The sequence below is a fragment of the Herpailurus yagouaroundi genome, unplaced genomic scaffold (genome assembly GCF_014898765.1).
Source record: "Herpailurus yagouaroundi ecotype Mexico unplaced genomic scaffold, PumYag 159, whole genome shotgun sequence".
Taxonomy (NCBI): domain Eukaryota; kingdom Metazoa; phylum Chordata; class Mammalia; order Carnivora; family Felidae; genus Herpailurus; species Herpailurus yagouaroundi.
Genome location: NW_024412400.1, coordinates 19,906,643 through 19,932,514, shown reverse-complemented (window position 1 = coordinate 19,932,514; position 25,872 = coordinate 19,906,643).

The following is a 25,872-nucleotide window of genomic DNA, read 5'->3' as shown; positions in this document are numbered from 1 at the left end:
TTTTGAGAGAGAGAGAGAGAGAGAGAGAGAGCATGCAAATAGGGGAAGGGTAGAGAGAGAGAGAGAGGGAAACACAGAATCTGAAGCAGGCTCCAGGCTCTGTGCTGTCAGCACAGAGCCCAACACAAGGCTAGAACTCACAGACCACAAGATCATGACCTGAGCATTAAGTATGACGCTTAACCGCCTGAGGCACCCAGGCTCCCGGGCACCCCTGTCATTTTTATTTGCCTTTACGTTATTGAGTTGCCAGAGTTCTTTACATGTGCTAGATACACCTTACTTATGACATACATGATTTGTAATAGTTTCTCTCATTCTGCTGGCTATATCGTTATTTTCGTGGTGGGGTCCTTTGAGATGCAAAAGTTTTACATTTTGAAAAAGTCCCATTTGCCTTTTGTTTCTTTGTTGCTTGTGCTTTCAGTGCCATATAAAGAAATTTTTGCTAATCCAAGGACACAAAAATTTAAGCCGATGTTTTCTTCTAAGAATTTTAGAATTTTAGCTCTTACATTTAATCCTTACTTTAATTTTTATATATGGTGTCAGGAAGGAATCCAGCTTCATCCTTTTGCGTGTGAATATCCAGTAAACTTGGCACCATTTGTTGAAGACTCTTCTTTCACTTACCGAATTGTCTTAGCATCCTTGTTGAACATCAGTAAGCCTGTTTCTGCACTTTCCCTACTAATCTACATGTCCGTCTTTATGTCAGTCTTACACAATTTTGCTTGCTCTAACTTTGTGTAAATTTTGAAATCAGATAGTATGAATTCCAAATGTTTTCTTTAAAAAAAAAGATTGGGTTATTCTGAGTCCCTTGAATTTCTATATAAATCTTAGTATAAGCTTGTCAATTTCTGCAAAAAAAAAAAAAAAGCTCAGATCTTCATAAGAACGATGTTGAAACTGTAAACGAATTTGAAGGGTACTGTGATCCTAATGGTATCACATCTCCCAATACATAAATATGCAATGTCTTTCCATTTATTTAGGCCTTCTTTAATTTCTTTCAAGATATTTTATAGTTTTCGTGGTATTAATTTAATACTTTTTATTATTCATAAGTAGTTTATCTTTTTTGATGCTGTTGTAAATAACATTGTTTTTTAAAGTTTATTTTTGAGGTGTCCATTGAGTTGTTCAAAGAAATACACTTAATTTTTGTAAAATGATCTTTTATCCCATAACATTGCAAAACTCATTTATTAGTTCTAAAAGTTTTTTTTAGATTTGGCCCAGATTGTTGCAATAGTGTTTAATTTTGTCTATAGTTTTGCTTCTGTCCAATCCATTGTTTGGAGCACATCCAGTAATCCTATAAAAATATGTGTCTGAACCTATAGTGCCCCCACTCAGAAGTCTTTAGTCACTCTCCATTGAACTGAGGATAAAGTCTAAACATTTTCCAATATGATTTACAAGGTTTGGCTCCTGAACATAGTTATCATATACTAATTTCTACTTTGCAGGCTTATATCTTGCCATTGCATTTCTTGCACTCTATATACCAGCCATACTGATTTTATTTCAGTATGGCTGAATCCAGCAGACAGCTGTGTGAATTTGTTTGGCCACTTGTACACAATATAGAACTAACTGTGTTTCTTCTCTGAATGGCGGTTTCCTCAATGGTATGCAGAACGCGAATTGCCATTTTCTCGCGTTGTTAGAGAAACAAATGAGGTCCCACCTGAAAGCATCTAACACAGTTGCAGGCACAGCGCTGCATTTCAATAACTGTGGCTTTCCTTCTCTTCCCTTTATCCTTCACCATATGAGAAAATAAGCATACCCTACTCTGAACAAGAGAAGCACAACCTCCTATTGTTGTGAGTAAAAAACAAACAACCCCCCCCCCCCAAAACCCACCATGTTTTCTTTTTCCTCCAAGGCTTACAACATGTTGCTTCTTCTATGCAGAGCACTATTTTTTCTTCTTCTTCTTCACCTGCTATATCCTTTTTTATTTTCCAAGGCTCTGACAAATACGGTTTCTGTTAACCCTCAATTAGTCTTGAACAGGAAATCTAGTTTCTGTCACATCATAAATCTCCTACTAAAGATCTTATTCCTTCTAATTTTTCTTATTGTTATTGTCTGTTTTTCATGGAAAAATTTTAACTTCATTACTGTTTCACTTGCATAATTAAATTATTCAACAAATATTGTAGATACATGGGTACATAAGAAATTTGTTGCTTTCAGACTCAGAGTTTACAATCTAATATGTTGACAATTAATCAAAATAAATGATTGAAAACTTTAATAAAGCTATAAAGAAAACAAGTTACTAGAAGCGAAAACAAAACATCTTTTTAGTTAGGTTCATTGTTATATTTCTAGCAATGTGGCTGGTCCTGTCATACAGCAGGAGGGCTACATTTATTGATTGAATGTATGAAGCACAGAAAGCAGAAAAAAAAAGAAAACTGAGGACACTAACAGGACATTATGAAAAACAAAAACACAGACACCTAAAGATAGGGGATAAGAAAAAGACTATTAGTGTATTTTTCATTTAGACTCTGAACTAAATAACAAAAATAGCTGTTACTTTAAAAATGGGAAAAAAAGAACATTCTAACTAAAGAAAGGAGCATATGCAAAGTTGCTGATAGATGACAGATGGATACATAGGTAGACATCTAAATAATAAAGAAATATTCTCTGTGTTTATCAGCAATGAGTCACCAATGACTGATCAAGTATTTGGAGAAGGGCTTTGAAAACTATATAAGCAAAGTCAGACCTATAGAGGATGGCTTTAGGCTCCTACCTAATCCCCAGGTTAAGTCTAAAATAAGGTACATTAACTTGGGGCACCAGGGTGGCTCAGTCCATTAAACGTCTGACTCTTGATTTTGGCTCAGGTCACAATCTCACGGTTCATGAGATTAAGCCTCTCATTGGGCTCTGTGCTGACAGCATGGAGCCTGCTTGGGATTCTCTCAGGCCCTTTCTCTCTCCGACCACCTTCCCAAAATAAATATATACACTTTAAAATAATGTATATTATGTTTATCTTGCTGTCCTTTGGCCCAGAGTCCAAAAGTGATTCCTAGTGTGTTATCGAACCCATTCCCACCCACTCCATTGGGGGACCAGATTCCATGTCCTGAAACAGTTGTCACCCTATTTTTGCCCATTAGAGATCAACACCTGGAGTTTCCTACTAAAGTGACCCACTGACCAGATGATACCTAATGCATGTTTTTTGGCTTCAGCCAAGTTCTAATTTACTGCACCCTTTGGATACATGGTACTAACATCACTTGAGAGCAAGTTAGAAATGCAAAGTCCTAGACCTGAGTCAGTATCTGAACTTTCAGAGGGTTCCTCAGATGCTGTGTATGCACATTCAAGTTTGAGAAGCACTGCTCTACTAGTCCACTCCTCAAATTCCACTTTTACTTGTTTTCTTCATCCTAATTCTTCCCACAGGCAGATTTGTGCAAGTATTAGGGCGACTCTTACTGAACCTTTAGGAGTTTTGGCATTTCTGTGGGTAATAATCTGTTTTTATTTTATTAAGGAAAACTGTTGCCATGGTTAGTGGTGGTGGGGGGAGGGGAAGGAATGAGTTCTACTATGTTGCTATAGCCAAAATAAAACAAAACAAAACAAAAACCACTTTTTTTTTAGAAAAACTTGAACAACCTGTGTTAATGTGGTTAGCAACACGATCCATATCTACAGCAAATGAAGAAGGATTCTATTAAAACTAAAAGGAAGTAAAGATGGTGTAAAGTTTGAGAAGGCTTTCTATAATAGAACCACTCTAAGTATGGTTTCAAGGCCATTGATCCAACCTAAGTTCACATGGGTTGCTTAGAAGGTTATCTTTTATTAAAGCAGAACTTTCAAATGTGTGTCCATTGTATTGGCATCATAATACACTTGCCATACATCTTTCTCTTAGAAACAAGCTATCTGATAGACTTGTAGAATACTAGATAACCTTTCCACTAACGTCGTCTTCTATACGTTTTAAATGCCAGAAGGAAAAACCATAGCTTTAGGTGTTTATAGCAGAAATTCAAACTATCAAGAACTGGTATGGTACTAGGACTCAACAAAGTTCCCCACCCTGTCCTCATCGATCAAAGTTAGAGTCCTTTGGGATTTAGGGGCAATTTTAAAAACAGAAAGGCCAGGTGAGTTACAGACGCTTGATTCATTTCTCAACAATACCTTATCTATCAACACAATGAAACTCAAATGCAAACCTGGTCCAAGGCGGAATGAAAGAGGACACTAAAGATTTTACAAGCCCCATTTTTGCAAGATATTCTTCAGCCCCTCCCAATTCCTTCTGTCTGACCTTATCACCACATACATAATAAAGATGGAAGAAGTGATGTTTTGGATATTTATCTTACTCAGGGGACTTTTCTTGTCTTTGATTTCCCTAATTTATACCACCAAAGAGTCATAGCCATAATCCTCACTACCTTAGTCGATAAATCCAAAGTCCTAAGTTACACAGATGATATTATATATATCTGTTAGGGGAGGTATACATTCTTCACCTTCCCCAAATCACACCCTTGTTTACAGCATGCCAAACCTGATCACAGATACCTCCAAAAGGAAACGATGTATGTGGAAAATAGCCTTTATAATCATTACACTCAATCTCTATTAAAAACATAAATATAATTTTTTGTCTTAAATCCCTTAAGCCCAGCTTACAAATCTTGCTATTTTATTTATGAACCTCGTGATTTGGGAATTAAAATTAAAAATACTCTTTCACTTTTTTTCTTGATTAGCTTATAAATCTGACAGTTTTGTTCGATAAACATTATCATATTTAATTGGTTAAATTCCTTTAAATAATTTAAATATTAATCATAATTTTCCTAAGCAATTAAAACACTTACAATTTAAATCATGGTTTTCTAAGAAATTAAAAATGCCTTAGGAAGCAGAAAAAACATCTACATAAATTATAAAATGTTTACAAAAATGGTTAATACAATTATAATCAAATTGAATTACTGTGGCTCATTTATTCATCATCTCTATCCTCACTTTCATACTTTCCCAGTGATTGTACAGTCATTTAATACTTATCAAGAGTGGAATTAACATATCAATTTCAACCAATGCTTATCAGTAGATAATTTAACACTTGGATACAGTTAGGGGCACCTGAGTGGCTCAGTCAGTTAAGCTCTGACTTTGGCTCAGGTCATGATCTCTCAGTTCATGAGTTCAAGCCCCACATCAGGCTCTGTGCTGACAGCTCAGAGCCTGGAGCCTGCTTCGGATTCTTTGTCTCCCTCTCTCTCTGCCCCGCCTCTGTTCGTGCCCGGTCTCTGTCCGTCTCTCTCAAAAATAAATAAACATTAGAAAGAAATTTTTTTAAAAAAAGACTAGGATACAATTACAAATTTGGGCTATAAATTGGAGGGCTGTAACTGGGACACAGAAACATGGGTACTTCCCAGAATAATTTGACTAGAACTGGTATATACGGGCCTGTATTATAATTGGTTTTTCCAAGTCCCTATTTTTCCCTCCAAAATGCACATCATATATCCCCTGGATGTTCTTAGGTTTCATCTTACATAATTATTACTATGCCTTTGATGATAATTTTTACAACTTTATCCTTTTAACCTCTATCACAACTTTGACTTCTGAGGCTTTTATACTCCAAATCTGGGTTACAGCACTTTATAGCTGGTAGTGGCCACGCTTAGCTGCCTATCAACCACCCATTAAACCATCCTTTTTTCCTAACAGAATCTGATTTTGTTCAGGAATTCATTCCAGATAATCAGAAGAATCCACCCCCATCCTTTATTAAATGTGTTTCCTAGTGAATCTAAGTCAATCAGAACAAAAGTAAACACCTGGAGACTCTTGTTGGTCACCTAGAAGCAAGTTCAGGGCTAAAGCTGTCCAGAGCAGACTGAGGAGAGGGAATCACAGAGAGGTTCTCCTCCTCCTACACTATGGATGGGAGTCTTCTTCCAATCACTTAGAATCATGAGACAACCAGCCTTTGCTCATGACCAAATGACATGGAACGTCCAGGGGTCCTCAGCACCCTGGGTAGTGGAGAATACCCTACCTCTCGATGGTCTTTTATGTGAGACGACATTTTTAAAAAAATTTTAAGTGCAATGGAAATTTAGAAAATTCTGCAGATTTTGACTTTAGATATTTAACAAAATTTGAAGGTAGTAGGCATACAGTTCAAGTTGCTTATATAAACCCTTTTCATGATAACTTAATTGAAAATTTATGGCTGACTTCTCTTAAAAAAAACCCTTCATATTATTGGCCTATTTTGAGTAATTTTAGGGACTCATAGCTTTGAGGAATTACTGTTTTCTTTATGACGCTTAAGATTCACCTATGGAAGCCACTTTAACTGACTCCTTCATCATTTTAATAATACCCACCACCTCCACCGCCTCTTTTTTTTTAAATTTAATTTAGTATTATTTTTTTAATATTGTTTCTCTCTGGTAATAAGAGAAAGGTCCTGGATCATCCTAAAGTCGCTAAAGTCACAAGGAACTCTGGTTCCTTTTGGGTAAAGGACAGTATTGGAGACTAAAATCTGAGCACAAATAGGTTGTTCCACATGATTAATGACAGTTTCTGGAAAGGTGACAGTTCTGTAAGTCCATTTGGTAATAGAGCTAGGAAGTGTTTTTAAAGGTGATAAATTCATATTGATATTTCTGATACAACTCTGAAAAAAGCTAAATCCCTTCAAAAACTTCATACCAAAATAAAAATATTTACAACATGCTTACCTAGTTTTTTGTTTTAAAACTCCTCACCCAAATTGTACATAGAGTCCTCTCATCTCTTAGAGCCCTATCTGTCCCATGAGACATCAGTGAGCAGTCCATTTAATAACACCTTCTAGGGGCATCTGGGTGGCTCAGTACGTTGAGCATCCAACTCTTGATTTTAGCTCAGATCACGATCCCAGGGTTATGGGATCAAGCTCTACATCAGGCTCCACACTGAGCATGGAGCTTGCTGAGACTCTCTCTCTCTCTCTCTCTCTCCCTCTGCCCCTCTCCCCTGCTTGTGCTCTCTTTCTCTAAAATTAAAAACTAAAAGAATACATTCTAAATTATCTGGAGTCAAAAGTAAATCTAGAAAGTTCATGTTACAGAAAGGGGCCTTTTAGCTTTAGAAAATATCAAAGAGTGAGCGAAAAATGGTATTTTCAAGCCTTTGGGCTCTCTGAGTTCATTCCAGTTTTCCACCTGTGTACGAATATAAAGATCTTCTTATGATTAGTATGAGGGCTCTGTACCCATAATTCTCATCTTAACTAGTATTTAGTCATACCATATGTATAAACCCTGAAATTTAAGGGGTTCATAAATGATAAACTGCAGGCTCCTCTTGCATGTGGAATTTCCGATGCAGCAGTTACACATCCTGACCGAAATATATACAACATTTATAATGTTCCATAAAAAGCACCAGGCAGTAAGGCTGTGTCTTTATATGCCAGACAGATTTTAAAAGTAGCTTATACTGCACTCATGCAATAAGCAAACTTGCAAACAGATCATCTAAAACGTGCTTTATATTTAAAGGAAGGAAAGTGAAGATCAGAATACTGGAAATGTGCCCTCTGTAGTATCTGCTGGATACACCAGCACCCTGCCTCCCGTACGATTTCTAAAAGGCAAGATATATATATATATATATATATATAAATATATATATATATATATATATATATATATATATATATATATATATAACTCTGCACAAAGAATGGATAATTTCAGATACTAAAGCTTTCAAACTTCATTCAAAATTATTAGAAAACAGCAGTTTGGGGAAGCCTGGGGGGCTCAGTCATTTAAGCATCTGACTGTTGATTTCGGCTCGGGTCACGATCTCACAGTTTGTGGGATGGAGCCCAGCGTGGAGCCTGCTTGGGATTCTCTCCCTCCCTCCCTGTCTCTCTCTGTCCCTCCTCCACTTGTGCACACTCTCTCTCTCAAAATAAATACATAAACTTAAAAAAAAAGTCACAGTTTTACACTACACTGTATGGTACGATTATTTACATGTCAAACAAAGGATTTTTATAAATTCTGAAAGCGTAAGATTCTAGAATACTTAAGACCAAATATATAAAGTGGATATTGCTCCATGTTGTGTTTAACACAACTTCCTGTTTTCTCAAAAAGGATCTTTACCAAAGTGACCGAACACATTGTGCATTCTCAAATGTGTCCGCAATCAAAATGATTTTTGTAGCTGGGGGTTTTCAAGTGAATACAGGCAGAACTTTTTCACTAGAAAAATTTCACTTATCACAGCAAGGGGGAGTATAAATAGAGAGGGAACAAGTATTTCACGCCTGGAAAAAAAAATCAGAGTACAAAGCATTTTACCGTTAGAACAGCTCAACTGAAGGAATATGTCAATAGATTTCTTAAATTACTCTCAAAAGAATTGACAACTTCAGTTAGACACGATACCCAGCACAATTCCATCTGGATCCAGCCCTTAAACTAATTACTTGAACTCTAATGGCATCTGTGATGCTTGAAAGAAAAACAACAACAACAAACAAACAAAAAAACTAGGGACTACTTTGAGCCTCTATTCTAAGAAGGTACCCTGGAATCAGTTACACATGGAAATTCACTAGCACATGTCCCAAGAACTCTCTCCGCCTTGCACGCAGTATCTTTCAAGGCTTTGTAAGGGAGGCTTTATGAAGGCCACAGAAGAATAATGTCCTTGAGCAGCACAAATAGTTTAACAGCCTTAGAACTAGTCATATCTGGGTTCAGATCCTTACTCTGTTAACACTTACTAGCTGTATGTGTTTGATAAGAGATTTAAGTCTCTGGAACTCATTTTCTATGACTAAGGAAGCATGATAATAGGGCTTGTAGCATGGTCCGAGGAAATAAAAGATACACTGTGCAGAAGCAAATGGCAGAGTACTTGAAGAATGAAGGCTATTTGTAAAACCAATATAAGGTATCTGTCCAAAAATGACAGAAGAAATTGGCTGTTTCTTAAGGGAACATTTTTCATACTGCCTTAGCCATACTGTATGGAGCTCATTTAGAAATTGTTAAATGAGATTATTCTCTTCAAGTTATACCCGATTCAGACATTGAAAAGAATAGCAAGGAGTAGTACACAGGTGTGTTTTTGCCATAATTGATGGAAGTCATCTAAAATAACAGTCAAAAGTTCATCCTTTTCTCCGTATTGAAAACAAAAATGACATATTCCCAGATGCTAAATATCTGTATTAGTTAACTACTCTTGCATAACAAATAACCACAAACTTAGTGGCTTAAAACAACACTATTGGGGCGCCTGGGTGGCGCAGTTGGTTAAGTGTCCGACTTCAGCCAGGTCACGATCTCGCGGTCCGTGAGTTTGAGCCCCGCGTCAGGCTCTGGGCTGATGGCTCAGAGCCTGGAGCCTGTCTCCGATTCTGTGTCTCCCTCTCTCTCTGCCCCTCCCCCGTTCATGCTCTGTCTCTGTCCCAAAAATAAACGTTGAAAAATAAAAATAAAAATAAAAATTCTTAAAAAAAAAAACAAAAAAAAACCCAACACTATTATCTCAGCTTCTGTAGCTCAGAAATACAAGTAAGGTTATTTTGGATCTCTACAACACTATTTAAAATACACATGCAGGATATAGCAAAACATAAGCTTCATAAATGTCAGTGTCATTGTATGTCCTTTTACAAAGTGGAGAAACAAAAAGGGAGAGTGAGGCTGTGCACTTAGTCTCAGCTAACATTGGGCCCAAGATACCAAGAGAATTACCCATTATGGACGACCATGGGACCTGCTACCTTGGCTACCAGCCTAATGCTCACTGCTTTATCCTCTGGAGAGTGGACATACCCCATCACCGATAAGATAGACTGACTGCCTTACGGCTAGTGGTAGTCCCCACATAGCAACATTTCAGTTCAGACAAAAGCTGCCTGGCAGTATGCATACTTATGCTTACAAAAGTATACTAGAGCTAAAAGCAAATAACTGACTTTTAGGAAATAACCTTCTCTAAGAATGTTTTCTTCCTCACTCCTTGTGTCATGTATATTAACCTCAGACTTTATTGTGGAAGGATTTTGTGCAACTCTGTCTTTAATTTTTTAAATATTTATTTTTGAGAGACAGACAGACAGACAGACAGACACAGAGTGTGAGTGGGGATGGGGCAGAGAGGGAGGGAAACAGAATCTGAAGCAGGCTCCAGGCTCTGAGCTGTCAGCACACAGCCCAATGCAGGGCTCAAACTCAGGAACCGGGAGATCATGACCTGAGCTGAAGTTGGACACTTAATCGACTGAACCACCCGGGTGTCCCAGGATTTTGTGCAAGTTACCCATACACATCCTCCTTTGGTGGAAGGAAAGAAAAACTGGACTCAAATACTTCACTAAGGAAATCATAGTTAATACAGTTTGACATATATATATATATATATATATATATATATAATAATTTTGGTATTTATAAAATGGATAGATGTGCAAAATCACATAAATTATACAAAGTTCTCATGTACAGGTTAACTTGATTTGTGGTAATAGTGCAGATCGAAGAATGCTATTTTTTTTAAAGAACCACCCTTCAAAAGCTTTCCTAGACAAGCTGCATTTCACCTTGATTTTTACTTTATTTCTCTATGTCTTCACCATTAAGTTAGTTGACTTTTTCTCCTGTCAACTTTTTCTCCTGTCATTTAATTTAAAAAGATTAAATGATGTAAGCCTTTTCCTTGAGAGAATGTCTTTTTCATTAGATGTAATCTCTATCTTTTTGTGGCCCATTACTGCCTAATCCAGTCCTCAACACCTAAAGAGCACTACATTGATTTTGCTGACTAACTGACTGTAAGAGTTTGAACTACTGTACCAGATTTCCTCATCCATAAATTATTTGATTGTAAAGTTGACCAATTCATAAGCTGCATCAAGTTGAGTAGAATACCAGAACCTCATCTAGAAAATTACTGTTCAAATTTATGTAGCTTCCAAAATGCTCAATTAATTCTCAAGATGTAATTTATTCCCGGGAATAATCTATTTTATTAAATTTATCTTCCTTCAAATTAAAAGATTATTTTAAAATAAAGGATGTTGCATACTCAATATCTCTTCATTCTCCAGATGAGAAACCTCAAATGTGATTGTAATTAGCTTAATCTTTTTCTACAGGGTTTTATAGTTTTTTAAATACTTCCGCACTTGCTCTACATACAAGTTCTGTGAGGCAACCAGACCCAGAATTTTCTCCTTAACTGAAAGTGTAAAAATATGGTGGCTTAGAGGGATTTTTCTAAGGTCACATCACTAATCAGAAGTAGCACTGGCATCTGTTCCAAAACCCTTTCTAATATCCCACTATGCTTTTTCCATCATTTTTCAAAAATTGTATATACTCCACATGAGCGTGCACACCCATACACAGTTTAGTTATAGACTAATTGAACGCCATTATTTTTTTTTCAACGTTTTATTTTATTTTTGGGACAGAGAGAGACAGAGCATGAACGGGGGAGGGGCAGAGAGAGAGGGAGACACAGAATCGGAAGCAGGCTCCAGGCTCTGAGCCATCAGCCCAGAGCCCGACGCGGGGCTCGAACTCACGGACCGCGAGATCGTGACCGGGCTGAAGTCGGACGCTTAACCGACTGCGCCACCCAGGCGCCCCTGAATGCCATTATTTTAAAACTCTCTTTTTATCGTAAGAAAAAACACCTGCCTCTACTGTACACATTTCTCCTACTTCAGCAGCAACTTTCCCAAGGTAAATATGCACTTAATGATGCCCAACTGAACAGTGTGATGGAGAGAGAGGAACTCTTCTGTCAGTTTTAAGGACACCCTTCATTACCTCTTTTCTCCACTCCATTACATACACCTTAGGGCTTGAGAAAACAAATCAGCCAGCATGTTTGTAAATGAGCAAAAGAGGGAAGCAGTCATTGTCCTCCAGAACTGTCAGGGTGAAAAGTTAGGCAGATAAGGATAGTGAAGCAAAGTCCTGCCTCGATCCAGGCTCATATTCTCTTTGCGTTCACAACGACTGTAAAGAGAAATGAACAGAGGCAGTTCAGCAGACCTTCTTTTGAATTTGCCTCTCGCAATCCTGCCAGACCAACACCTTCCAATAAAATGAAGAGTAAGTGTCAAACAAATGTGACAATTGCATTCAAAGGCCATAGGGGTAGGGACCGTCAAGCAGCCGCTCTGCCTAACAAGTGGACTTGTGACATCACTGAATCAGATTCTCTTTTTGTGTTGCTTTTGTTTTAAATTGTCAATAAAAATTGAAGGAAAAACACATTAAAAAAAAAAAAAAAGACTTCCAGCTAATTCATCAGAACTTTCCTGACAAGGTCCTAGAAACAAATGAAGCAACTCATTAAACAACCTGGCAAAGAATTAGGAGGGTTAGGTTTGTGATAAAAAGCTATTAAGGGCCCAAAATGATAAAGAATGATTTTGTATAGTTTCCTTCAGGAAAACTTATTTTTCACGTAATTTGACTGAGTGAGGCGCCTGACCTCTCTGGATCCCAGTTTCTGCATTCCTTTGAACTTCAGTGAATTTCCATCAGAATTAAGTAAGTCAAGATATGTGAAAGCATTTTATAAATGCCCTTGCCTAACCATTCACTCTAACTGCATCCTCAAGACAAGAGTGCAAATGTACTGGGTATATAGTCATATGATCCAGGCCCATCATATTCTTCCTTAATAGAATATTTATGATGTGACAATGCCATCTTTGGCTTTTCTGGTTTCAAGCTTTTTGGTGTAACTTGCATTTTTTTCAAAAAGTTTTTAAGAGTAGGGGCCCCTGGGTGGCTCAGTCGATTAAGAATCTGACTTGGGCTCAGGTGATGATCTCACTGTCCATGGGTTTGAGTGGTGACAGCTCAGAGCCTAGAGCTTGCTTCAGATTCTGTGTCTTCCTCTCTCTTTGCCCCTGTCCTATTTGAATTCTCCCTCTATCTCTCTCTCAAAATAAAATGTTAAAAAAAAAAAAAAGAAACTATTACCTGTCCCTGTCCAGCTTGTGTTCTCTCTCAAAAACAAATAAATATTTTTTACATTTTTAAAAAAATTTTCAAGGGTAGAACATCTTGACTCAGTCAAATGTGAGGCTCAGAAGAGCCTGTCATCCAACTATGTGGAGTTAAGGACAATGACAGCCAGAGGTCTATGGATACATTAGACAGGGCTCTGTAACCAATTCAGGAATATTTAAACCTCCATCAATACACAATGATTTATGTGGGGCCCACAAGTCCTATGGGAAAGATCCTGAACTTTGTCCACAATTTAGATTCAGACCTATACAAACAGATTGACTGGGGCTTTGGGAGTTTTAATTACCAAAGGCAACCACTGAGAGGAGCAAAGGGGTCTTGAAAAAGAAAATCTCTGTGGGTCTAGAAGAAATCTGACAGAACAGATTACAGTGAGTTGGGTTTCTGAGGGGACTGACTCCAAGAACAGTGCAAGGGTACATGCAACCAGGCCTGAGAACAGCTTTTGCTACCAAATCCCTGTGCTCCCTGGGAAAGTAGAAACAATGGGAGAAATGAAAAGCTGTATCCCCAGGAGTGCAAGCAGTGGTGCTAGGGGACTACCCTCTCATGGAACTTGACACAAGTAAAGATTTTTTATTGTTTTTTTTTTTTTCTTGCTGGCTAGGAAAAGGGGTAAGCACCTATGTTTCATGGACAGATTCTCTCCTATGAAGCTCTGATGTGACAGCTCAAGTTTACATAAGCAGCTCAGATAAGACCCACAAGAGCATAAAATCCAGGGGGTACCCCCTCACGAAACCCACGTATTTATGCCCTATTCCTAGAAGTATCTGTCATCCTACAAGCCTGATAGAGGAAAAGGGGACGTGAAGGAGAAGTTTCTGGGTGGGCCTCCCACCCATGCCCAACATCATCTTGGATAAGATACCTACAGACTAGTATAACAAGTTAAATGTAAGGGGATAAGATTCAGCATTCAGAAAATAGTGTGGAAGTCACCAGGCTTCGGGCAACACCCTGTGAATCTTTTCAATAAATTTTGTAATGAATTTTTTAATGAAACCCAGTATGTAGCTCATCCAACTCGTTTCCTACTTGGTTTTATGAACATGGTGGTAGAATAGCAGATGCCTTTAAAAAATTTCCACAGAATCTGCCTCATGCTAAGAGACTGAGCTCTCCAGGTGGACAAAATGTGACCCATAGCTTTCAGAAGACAAGAGGTAGAATAAATACTAAGGAGTAACAAGGGGAAGTTCAGACTCCAAATTCTCCAAGGTCACCCCACGGGTCAAAGGGACACAAACAACAGTTCGGTAGAGAACTGGAGATGAAGGAGCTGACTGGCAAGGGGTAAGCAGCGATCCACAGTTAGCCCAACAATGAGTGGTAAAGAAGAGCTTCAAAGGGACCTGTAATGGCCCCAATCCAGCAAAGATCGAGAGTTGAAAGAGAACACAGTCATTTCTGTCCATATTCCTTATAGGGCCTATTAACCCTGTAGAAATAATACAGGGGAAAATATTGGGGAATACAGAAATACAGAAATAATATTGGGGACCCCCAAATATATAAAACAATTACTCACAAACATGAGCAAACTTATTGATAAGAATGTGGTAATTGCAGGGGACTTTAACATTCCACTTACAGAAATGGATAGATCATCTAGACACACGGTCAATAAAGAAACAAGGGCCCTGAATGAGACATTGGATCAGATGGACTTGACATATATGTTCAGAACTCTGCATCCCAAAGCAACAGAATATACTTTCTTCTCGAGTGCACATGGAACATTCTCCAAGATAGATCACATACTGGGTCAAAAAACAGCCCTTCATAAGTATACAAGAATTGAAATCATACCATGCATACTATCAGACCACAATGCTATGAAGCTTGAAATCAACCACAGGAAAAAGTCTGGGAAACCTCCAAAAGCATGGAGGTTAAAGAACACCCTACTAAAGAATGAGTGGGTCAACCAGGCAATTAGAGAAGAAATTAAAAAATATATGGAAACAAACGAAAATGAAAATACAACAATCCAAATGCTGTGGGATGCAGCGAAGGCAGTCCTAAGAGGAAAATACATTGCAATCCAGGCCTATCTCAAGAAACAAGAAAAATCCCAAATGCAAAATCTAACAGCACACCTAAAGGAAATAGAAGCAGAACAGCAAAGACACCCTAAACCCAGCAGAAGAAGAGAAATAATAAAGATCAGAGCAGAAATAAAAAATAGAATGTAAAAAAACTGTAGAGCAGATCAACGAAACCAAGAGTTGGTTTTTTGAAAAAGTAAACAAAATTGATAAACCTCTAGTCATGCTTCTCAAAAAGAAAAGGGAGATGACCCAAATAGATAAAATCATGAATGAAAATGGAATTATTACAACCAATCCCTCAGAGATACAAGCAATTATCAGGGAATACTGTGAAAAATTATATGCCAACAAACTGGACAGCCTGGAAGAAATGGACAAATTCCTAAACACCCACACACTTCCAAAACTCAATCAGGAGGAAAAGAAAGCTTGAACAGACCCATAACCAGCGAATAAATTGAATCAGTTATCAAAAATCTCCTAACAAATAAGAGTCCAGGACCAGAAGGCTTCCCAGGGGAGTTCTACCAGATGTTTAAAGCAGAAATAATACCTATCCTTCTCAAGCTATTCCAAAAAATAGAAAGGGAAGGAAAACTTCCAGACTCATTCTATGAGGCCAGTATTACTTTGATTCCTAAACCAGACAAAGACCCATTAAAAAAAGAGAACTACAGGCCAATATCCCTGATGAATACGGATGCAACAATTCTCAGTAAGATACTAGCGAATCGAATTCAACAGCATACAAAAAGAATTATTCACCATGATCAAGTGGGATTCATTCCTGGGATGCAGGGCTGGTTCAACATTCGCAAATCAATCAGTGTGAGACATCACATTAATAAAAGAAAAGATAAGAACCATATGATCCTCTCAATCGATGCAGAAAAGGCATTTGACAAAATTCAGCACCCTTCCTTAATAAAAACCCTTGAGAAAGTTGGGATAGAAGGAACATACTTAAAGATCATAAAAGCCATTTATGAAAAGCCCACAGCTAACATCATCCTCAATGAGGAAAAACTGAGAGCTTTTTCCCTGAGATCAGGAACACGACAGGAATGTCCACCCTCACCGCTGTTGTTTAACATAGTGTTGGAAGTTCTAGCATCAGCAATCAGACAACAAAAGGAAATCAAAGGCATCAAAATTGTCAAAGATGAAGTCAAGCTTTCAGTTTTTGCAGATGACATGATATTATACATGGAAAATCCGATAGACTCCACCAAAAGTCTGCTAGAAGTGATACATGAATTCAGCAAAGTTGCAGGATACAAAAATCAATGTACAGAAATCAGTTGCATTCTTATACACTAACGATGAAGCAACAGAAAGACAAATAAAGAAACTGATCCCATTCACAATTGCACCAAGAAGCATAAAATACCTAGGAATAAATCTAACCAAAGATATAAAAGATCTGTATGCTGAAAACTGTAAAAAGCTTATGAAGGAAATTGAAGAAGATATAAAGAAATGGAAAAACATTCCATGCTCATGGATTGGAAGAATACATATTGTCAAAATGTCAATACTACCAAAAGCTATCTACACATTCAATGCAATCCCAATCAAAATTGCACCAGCATTCTTCTCGAATCTAGAACAAGCAATCCTAAAATTCATATGGAACCACAAAAGGCCCCGAATAGCCAAAGTAATTTTGAAGAAGAAGACCAAAGCAGGAGGCATCACAATCCCAGACTTTAGCCTCTCCTACAAAGCTGTCATCATCAAGACAGCATGGTATTGGCACAAAAACAGACACATAGACCAATGGAATAGACTAGAAACCCCAGAACTAGACCCACAAACGTATGGCCAACTAATCTTTGACAAAGCAGGAAAGAATATCCAATGGAAAAAAGTCTCTTTAACAAATGGTGCTGGGAGAACTGGACAGCAACATGCAGAAGATTGAAACTAGACCACTTTCTTACACCATTCACAAAAAATAAACTCAAAGTGGATAAAGGACCTGAATGTGAGACAGGACACCATCAAAACTCTAGAAGAGAAAGCAGGAAAAGACCTCTCTGACCTCAGCCGCAGCAATTTCTTACTTGACACATCCCCAAAGGCAAGGGAATTAAAAGCAAAAATGAACTACTGGGACCTCATGAAGATAAAAAGCTTCTGCACAGCAAAGGAAACAATCAACAAAACTAAAAGGCAACCAATGGAATGGGAAAAGATATTTGCAAATGACATATCGGACAAAGGGCTAGTATCCAAAATCTATAAAGAGCTCACCAATCTCCACACCCGAAAAACAAATAATCCAGTGAAGAAGTGGGTAGAAAACGTGAATAGACACTTCTCTAAAGAAGACATCCAGATGACCAACAGGCACATGAGAAGATGCTCAACGTCACTCCTCATCAGGGAAATACAAGTCAAAACCACACTCAGATATCACCTCATGCCAGTCAGAGTGGCCAAAATGAACAAATCAGGAGACTATAGATGCTGGCGAGGATGTGGAGAAACCGGAACCCTCTTGCACTGTTGGTGGGAATGCCAACTGGTGCAGCCACTCTGGGAAACAGTGTGGAGTTTCCTCAAAAAATTAAAAATAGACCTACCCTATGACCCAGCAATAGCACTGCTAGGAATTTACCCAAGGGATACAGGAGTACTGATGCATAGGGGCACTTGTACCCCAATGTTCATAGCAGCACTCTCAACAATAGCCAAATTATGGAAAGAGCCTGAATGTCCATCAGCTGATGAATGGATAAAAAAATTGTGGTTTATATACACAATGGAGTACTACGTGGCAATGAGAAAGAATGAAATATGGCCCTTTGTAGCAACGTGGATGGAACTGGAGAGTGTGATGCTAAGTGAAATAAGCCATACAGAGAAAGACAGATACCACATGTGTTCACTCTTATGTGGATCCTGAGAAACTTAACAGAAACCCATGGGAGAGGGGATGAAAAAAAAAAAAAGAGGTTAGAGTGGAAGAGAGCCAAAGCATAAGAGACTCTTAAAAACTGAGAACAAACTGAGGGTTGATGGGGGGTGGGGGTGGGGGAGGGCGGGTGATGGGTATTGAGGAGGGCACCTTTTGGGATGAGCACTGGGTGTTGTATGGAAACCAATTTGACAATAAATTTCATATATTGGAAAAAAAAGAAAAAAATAAAAATTTAAAAAAGCTTAATTTTTGAATTAAAAAAAAAAAAAAAGGAAATAATACCCTGGCCTAAGAAGGCCAATATGGTAGCCACTAGCCTCATATGGCTCTCTAAATTTAAATCTAAATTGTTTAAATTTAAATAAAATTAAAAGTTCAATTCCTCAGTCACACTAACCACATATCAATTGCCCAATAATCTCATGTGGCAAGTGGCTACCATACGGAATAGTACAGATATGGAACAGTGTCTTCATCACAAAAAATTCTATTGACAAGCTCTGATCTGGAAGTGACCTTACCTATGAGCAAGAAACCACTACCTAGGGGCGCCTGGGTGGCTCAGTTGGTTGAGCGTCTGACTTTGGCTCAGGTCATGATTTCACGGTTCATGAGTTCAAGCCCTGTGTCAGGCTCTCTGCTCACAGCTCAGAGCCTGGAGCCTGCTTTGGATTCTGTGTCTTTCTCTCTCTCTCTTTCTCTCTCTACCCCTCCCCTGCTTGTTCGCTCATTCATTCTCTCTCTCTCTCAATAAAACATGCAAAAAAAAAAAAGAAGAAGAAGAAGAACAAGAAACTACTATCTAGAGGAGACTTGAGTTAAGCATGTAGGAATTTTAAAGGATACCTAGATTTGACTTTGTGCTAAGTAATTATTGAATAAATCAAAGAAAAAAGCATTAAAAATACTAGAATTCCCACTATTCAAACAAATGATAATAGAACTGCGAGGCATTGAAATATTACTGAGGTGATCTTTCAAGTACAAACCTGGAACACTCCAACTAGATCTGTAATGATCCAGAGATGCTCTAGTAATAATGATAATGACAGAGTAAAACTATTTGTGCACACACAGTTGCATTCCCGTAGCTAGAATTAGATGCCATTACACTTGGGTGTTTTTAAGAAACGGTTTGTATATATAACTTTTTTTATTGTGTATGACTACCTACTACAATCAGCATTATGTTTTGGAGTGGAAAAAATAAAACAAATTCCAAAACAGACTTCAAGAGCAACTTGGCAATAGCTTTCAGTTCCTCCAACCCTTATTCCTAAAATAGGGTGAGTGAAAAATAAACATGTATTAATAATGCTGGCAAGACAAAGTTTTAGAATTCACTTACCTTCAATGTCAGTAAATATTTTTACAGGTGTGAAATGTTGCTAACTTTCAAATTAGATAAATATCATCAGTGTTCTAGGTTAGTAAACAACGTTTTGTTTTAAAACCACTTTCCACAAGGAAAGTACTGTCAAACCTTAAAATTGCTTCATGGAAGTGTATTCATTGGCTTCATTACATGTCAAAGGGCATTTTAGGAAAAATTCCTTTTAAGCAACAAATCAATTCAAATAAATAATATTCAAGCAAAGCTTTAGATGTGTTCCTAAAACTGATGTCCGGTCTAATTAGAACATGGAGGTATAAGCTAAAAAAGATATATATATGTTCCATTTTCCTTTCCTTTGGAATGACTGCATCCCACATTTCTATACAAAAGCAGTGGCTATTGAAGTTTTAAGATATTAAGAATTTCTATGGCTCATCCAAATTAGCAGAAGGACATCTCATTTATGTATACAGAAATGGAGTCCACATTCTGACCCAAGGACAGATAAATAATTAAAACTAGATGCAAAGTGTGGAACTATATTTTTTATCAGGTCCTCCATACCCACCCCAATGAATTCAATAAATTTACTTACACAATACAAATCCTGTGTATGCATGATCTAATCTAAGACGTACAACAAAGCATTCATTATTCATAAATGCATTTGGTTAAAATGATGCTAATGAAGCAACATAAAGGGGTTTCTCTATGTGGAAATTAGATTTACATAAAGGACTATCTGTCCTATAAATGTAAAGTAAAGCTGTGTCCTGGCTTCTCTTCTCCCATATACAAAGCACCGATTGCAGTGTCACTGAAATGAATTAATCCATCTACTTCATTTAAAAATATGAATTAAGTACCTATTATTTGCTATGGCAAAACAACAACAACAACAACAACAAAAAACCAAAAAACCCTAACACAGTTCAGGAGACAGAATTTAAAATGCTGGGGGTAGATGAGATCAGCAATCTTTTTTTAATGTTTATGTATTCATTTTGAGATACAGGCAGACAGACAGACAGAAAGACAGAGACTGAGCAGGGGAGGGGCAGAGAGAGAAAGAGAAAGAATCCCAAGCAGGCTCCGCACTGTCAGCATGAGCCCGACTTGGGGCTTAAACCAAGAGTTGGACACTTAACCAAGCGAGCCACACAGGCACCCTGAGGTCAGCAATTTTAAATAGGGTGGCCAAGGCAGATCTTCTTTGGAAGGTAGACATTTCAGCAAAGATTCAAATATCATGAGTGAGTGCAGCAGTAGTGGGAATATTTTGCGGGAAGAACATCCTAGAAGAAGGAAAAGCCAGTACAAAAGCTTCAAAGATGGTGTCATGCCTGGTATGTTAAAGAAGAACAAGGAAACTGGTGTGGCTGGTGCCAACTGAGTGTGAGGAAGAGGTTTTAGAAGCAGCCAGAGGGGTAACAACATGGACAACCACGTAAAGCCTTGAAAGTCATTGTAAGCAACTTATGCTGACATGGAAAGCTACTGCAAGTTTAAGTAGAGAGAACATTACTGGACATGACTTTAAAAGAATCACTCAGGCTTCTTGGTAGAAAACAGACTGTGAAGGGGCAGGGATAAAGCAGACCGCCCAGCTCATATGCTATTGGCATAATCCAGGGATGGACGGTGATGGCTGGGATTGCTATGGTAACAGAAGATGTGATGAAAAGTGATCAGGTTATCCATCTACTTGGAAGATAGAGCTAACAGAATTTTCTGATGTCCAGTATTAACAATGTCTCACTGTAACCCACTAAACTCTTGGAAAAATATATATACATATATTTTTGATAGATATACTCATATCACATCCTAATTCTAACATTTAGAAGAGACTCTATTCTTCTCCAGCAAACTGTCAATAAATCTATCATGCAGGAGGGAGGTTGAAGCTTTAAACAAATCAAGGAAACTCTTCAAAAGGGTGAAGTTCTTTTGTGACCAATCCCCTACTTTTAGAGAATTCATGTGGTCATGAAGAAATGACCTATATGCTAGCTGCAGTTGGCCCTTGGGTATTACAATACTAAATGAAAATGTATCACAGCTTTTGTTGTCTTCATTTAATAATATTAATAGCCATGGTCTCAATTTTTTAATTGAAGTGCTCCTTCTCCCAAGGATACAATAGGTTCCTAATTGATCCATTTTTCAGGTTATGCACTTGTGCACTCTTTGATATTATCTTTTAATAGCTAAAACTGTTTTACATTCCTCCCCCCCCCCCTTGAGAATATCTGAATCTTGCCTCTCATTAACAAGCCTTTAGTAGTCTTCCTGGGATCTTGATCTTATGGAGTAAAATAAAAACCTCTAAAGGAGAGATCATTTTGATGAAATAAATGTTTTTAGATACCTACTATCGATAAAAGATTTGTAATGTATATTTTAAGACCTCAAAGATAAGCCCATTTTTAAAAATTTAATAACATCTGCAGAGAAATACTGTCCATATTCTTTCATAATACAATTGATAAGCAAATAGGACATCCATTGAAAAAGCAATGAAAATACATTTTAAGAGTACAGCTAACACGTGGTATGCTGAATGTGACATAAGATGGGTTTCTCTATTAGATATACTGAAAAGAAAATGTAATTTAAACCTGTGCAAACAACTTTCTTTGCCCAGATAAGGTATGAACCCAAAAGTTCAAACACAGGAATAAAATCTTCTGTACTCTGAATTACTAATAGGAAACCATGAAACTTAAAATATGAAAATTTGGTTAAGAACATTTAGATTATAGGATAATTGGAAGGCTTTTATATTGTGGAAGCAGAAAGTTCTCTAAAATTGGTTTAATGGGACAATAGAAAGCCAGGTGACAGGAGGTACAGGACATGGTCTTTCTCCCTACGAATGTACATGCATGCATTCAGTGGGAGTGAACAAATTGTTGAAATAAAAATAATGAGGAAAACACCATGGCTGGAAACTTTCTGCAAGGGAATATAGGTATAAGTTAAAAACAAAAACAAAACAGTCCACAATGCTGGGTTTTTTTTTTTTGTTGTTTTGTTGTTAGCTCATTGAAAAGAACAAAAACTGAAGAGAAAAGATCAGGGCATTGCCTGTTTAGAGAGAGAGTTCAATAAATTCCTGTTCATTATGTCATTAATGACTGAAGGCTAGATACTTAGAATAGGACCGTCTTAGGTATCCAAAGAGGAAAGATCAACAGTCTATTTGTTCCCCTAGAGGCGAGGGGTTTCTACAAGAAGCAAAGCAACTCAAAAAATAAAATAAATAGAACTGAGAGGAGAAGCCAGCCAGCCTTACATGTACTTGACCTATACAACATTCTTCATTATATATTCTGAAGGACTGTTCAAATGGAATATATCTGACGATTTACCCAGGAGGAATAAAGGGCGTTGAACTACCTTTCCAAGGCCACAGACTAACAAAGAAAATTCCTTTCTTTTCTAATACCTTTGGTGATACCAGTAAACTATGCCATTTGCAATCTCAGGTGGGTTTGGGTATATATAATCCAATCTAATAATGATTTCAGAGGAAGAGTGTATATTTTCAAGGTTTAATAAACCAGCCCGTCATAGTCTTGATTCGCATAAGGTAAGAAGCTCTCAGGTCCCTTGGCCCTCAGGTCTCTTTTGTAGACTATCCCCACCCCTATGCAAGGTCTGAAATATAAAATCTAAATATGGGCTTCTGTTTCCAATAAAAACAAATTAGAAGAAGACTTATGTTCCCATTAGAAACACCCCCACCCCAACAAAAGAGAAAAGGTTTAAAACAACGATTTTCAAGAGAAGGAATGTGAGGTAATGAAAGATGAAGGTCCCTGGGAAATAAGAAACAGGATGAGTCCTCTAACTGCCCCAGCTTGACAAAATTCCAAGGCTATAGCAAAGAAAGAGGGAATGAGGCAGAACCTGGTGCTCTCAATGAATCAAGGAGATGGGAGTTAGAGTCTGTAAAAACCAAGACAATTTAGAGTTCCAGAGAGAAAAGCATTGCACACAAAGACAACACTAGAGAACTGCAGAAAGTCTTGACTGTTTAGCTGAGTATGCATCAACAAAATTATGTAAGGAAATTACCCAAAACCTGGAAAAGAATTAATCTGAAGGGATTCAACGGAACAGTCTCTGGCACTCACATGGGGATAGAAACAATGCTTGAACTTGCTTCTACCACTCCCACCAGACAGATTGGAAAAATTCATCATGCATTGGGAGTATACTAAGGAAAGTCTTGCATCAACAGTGGGAGATACCTAGTACTAGATGAGCATTAATTCAGACACATTTAACAAATCATAAAGCAAACCTGGAAGGATAACAGTGTTTCCAAGTAATTTAACTTACCCCTCAAAAGAGTCCAATATTAATAAGAATATAAAAATATCCCATACTCAGCAAGTTAAAATTCATAATATCTGCCATCTAATCAGACCACTAGGCATGCAAAGAAACTGGGAAACATAGCTCATTGTGAGGGAAGAAAACAGAAATGATTCAGTATTGTCACAGGTATTGTAACTGACAGACAAGAAGATTTCAATATTATAATTGTATTCCCTATGTTAAAAACATTAAATAAAGAAATGGAAAAATATTTTTTTAAGAAACAAATTGAACTTCTTAGAGGTGCAAGCTGCAATATTTGAGGTAAAATATATATTGGATGGGATTAAGAGCAGACTAAACATTCCTAAAGGGAACAACAGTGAACATGGAAATAAAGTAATAGAACTATCTAGATTGAAACAGAGAAAAGAAAAATGAAAAAAATACACAACTTTAGCAAACTGTGGGACAACTGCAAGCAGGTTAACTTATGTGTAATTGGGAATCCTCAAGGGAAAAAAGAACAGAAGAAAGTTTTGAGGTAACAATAGCTGAAATTTTTCCAAAATTGGTAAAAAAAAAAAATAAATAAATGAAGTTCTAACGGGCTTGACAAATCCCAAGAAAAATAAACATAGCAAAATCTCTTCATAATCCTATTATGTAAGACCAGTGAGAAAGAGAAAAGCAATCAGAATAAAACAATGTTGTGTACAGAGAAGGAAAGACTAAGATGGCCGCAGATTTATCATCAGGAACAACACAAGCAAGAGGACAGTGGTGAGGCAACTTTAAAGCACTAAAAGAAAGAAAAGAAGCTATCACATCATGCTAACACCTGTCAAAAGAAAGTTGTAGTGGCTATGGTAATAGCAAAGAAAGTAGATTTTTGCAGCAAAGAATGTTATTGGGGATATTAGAAGTTCAATTCATCAAAAAGGTCATGGCAATCCTGAATATTTATGTATTAATAACAAAGTTTCAAAATACATGAAGCAAAAATGGACTGCAAAATAGACAAATCTACAGTTATAGCCAGAAATTTCAATACCATCACTCAATAAATGATGGAAAAAGTAGGAAAAGTTCAGCAAAGATATACTTGAGCAACACTATCAAACAACTCAACCTAACTGGCTTTTAGTCAACTTTCTCCGTCAAAACAGCAAAATACACATTCTTTCCAGATAAATATGGAACATTTACTAGCATATTCTGATTCATACCACAAATCATAATACGTTTTAAAAGACTCAAGTAACAGTAAGCATGTTCTTTGACTAAAATGGAACAAATTAGGGATCAGTAACAAAAAGATGCCAGGAAGATATCCAAATATTTGGAAATTAAATGACACACTTTATTTTTTTTTTAATTTTTTTTTTCAACGTTTATTTATTTTTGGGACAGAGAGAGACAGAGCATGAACAGGGGAGGGGCAGAGAGAGGGAGACACAGAATCGGAAACAGGCTCCAGGCTCTGAGCCATCAGCCCAGAGCTCGACGCGGGGCTCGAACTCACGGACCGCGAGATCATGACCTGGCTGAAGTCGGACGCTTAACCGACTGCGCCACCCAGGCGCCCCTTAAATGACACACTTTAAATAACCAAAGGTCAGAAAGATATTCAAAAGGCAATTAGAAAATACTTTCAAGTGAATAAAAATAATACCCAATATGTCACAATTTGTGGAATGCCACGAAAGCTGTGCTTAGAGGAAACCTTATAGCAACAAACCCTTATATTCAGAAAGAAGAAAGATCTCACATGAGTGACCTCATTTTATACCTTAAGATATAATAAAAATAAGAGCAAATGATGACCAAAATGAGAAGAAAATAATAACGATAGTGGAAATCAATGAAACAAAAATAGAAAAATAACAGAGAAAATCAATGAAATTAAAAGCTGGTTCTTTAAGATCAGTAACATTGGTAAACCTCCAGAGACACTAATCAGAGGATAAGGGAAAAGTAAGATACCAATTACCAATACCAGAAATGAGAGAGGTGACAGCTCTCTGATTCTAAAGACATTATTAGAAGGATAATAAGTATTAACAACTTGAATGAAATGGACACATTCTTTGAAAGACGCAAGTTATCGATATTCTC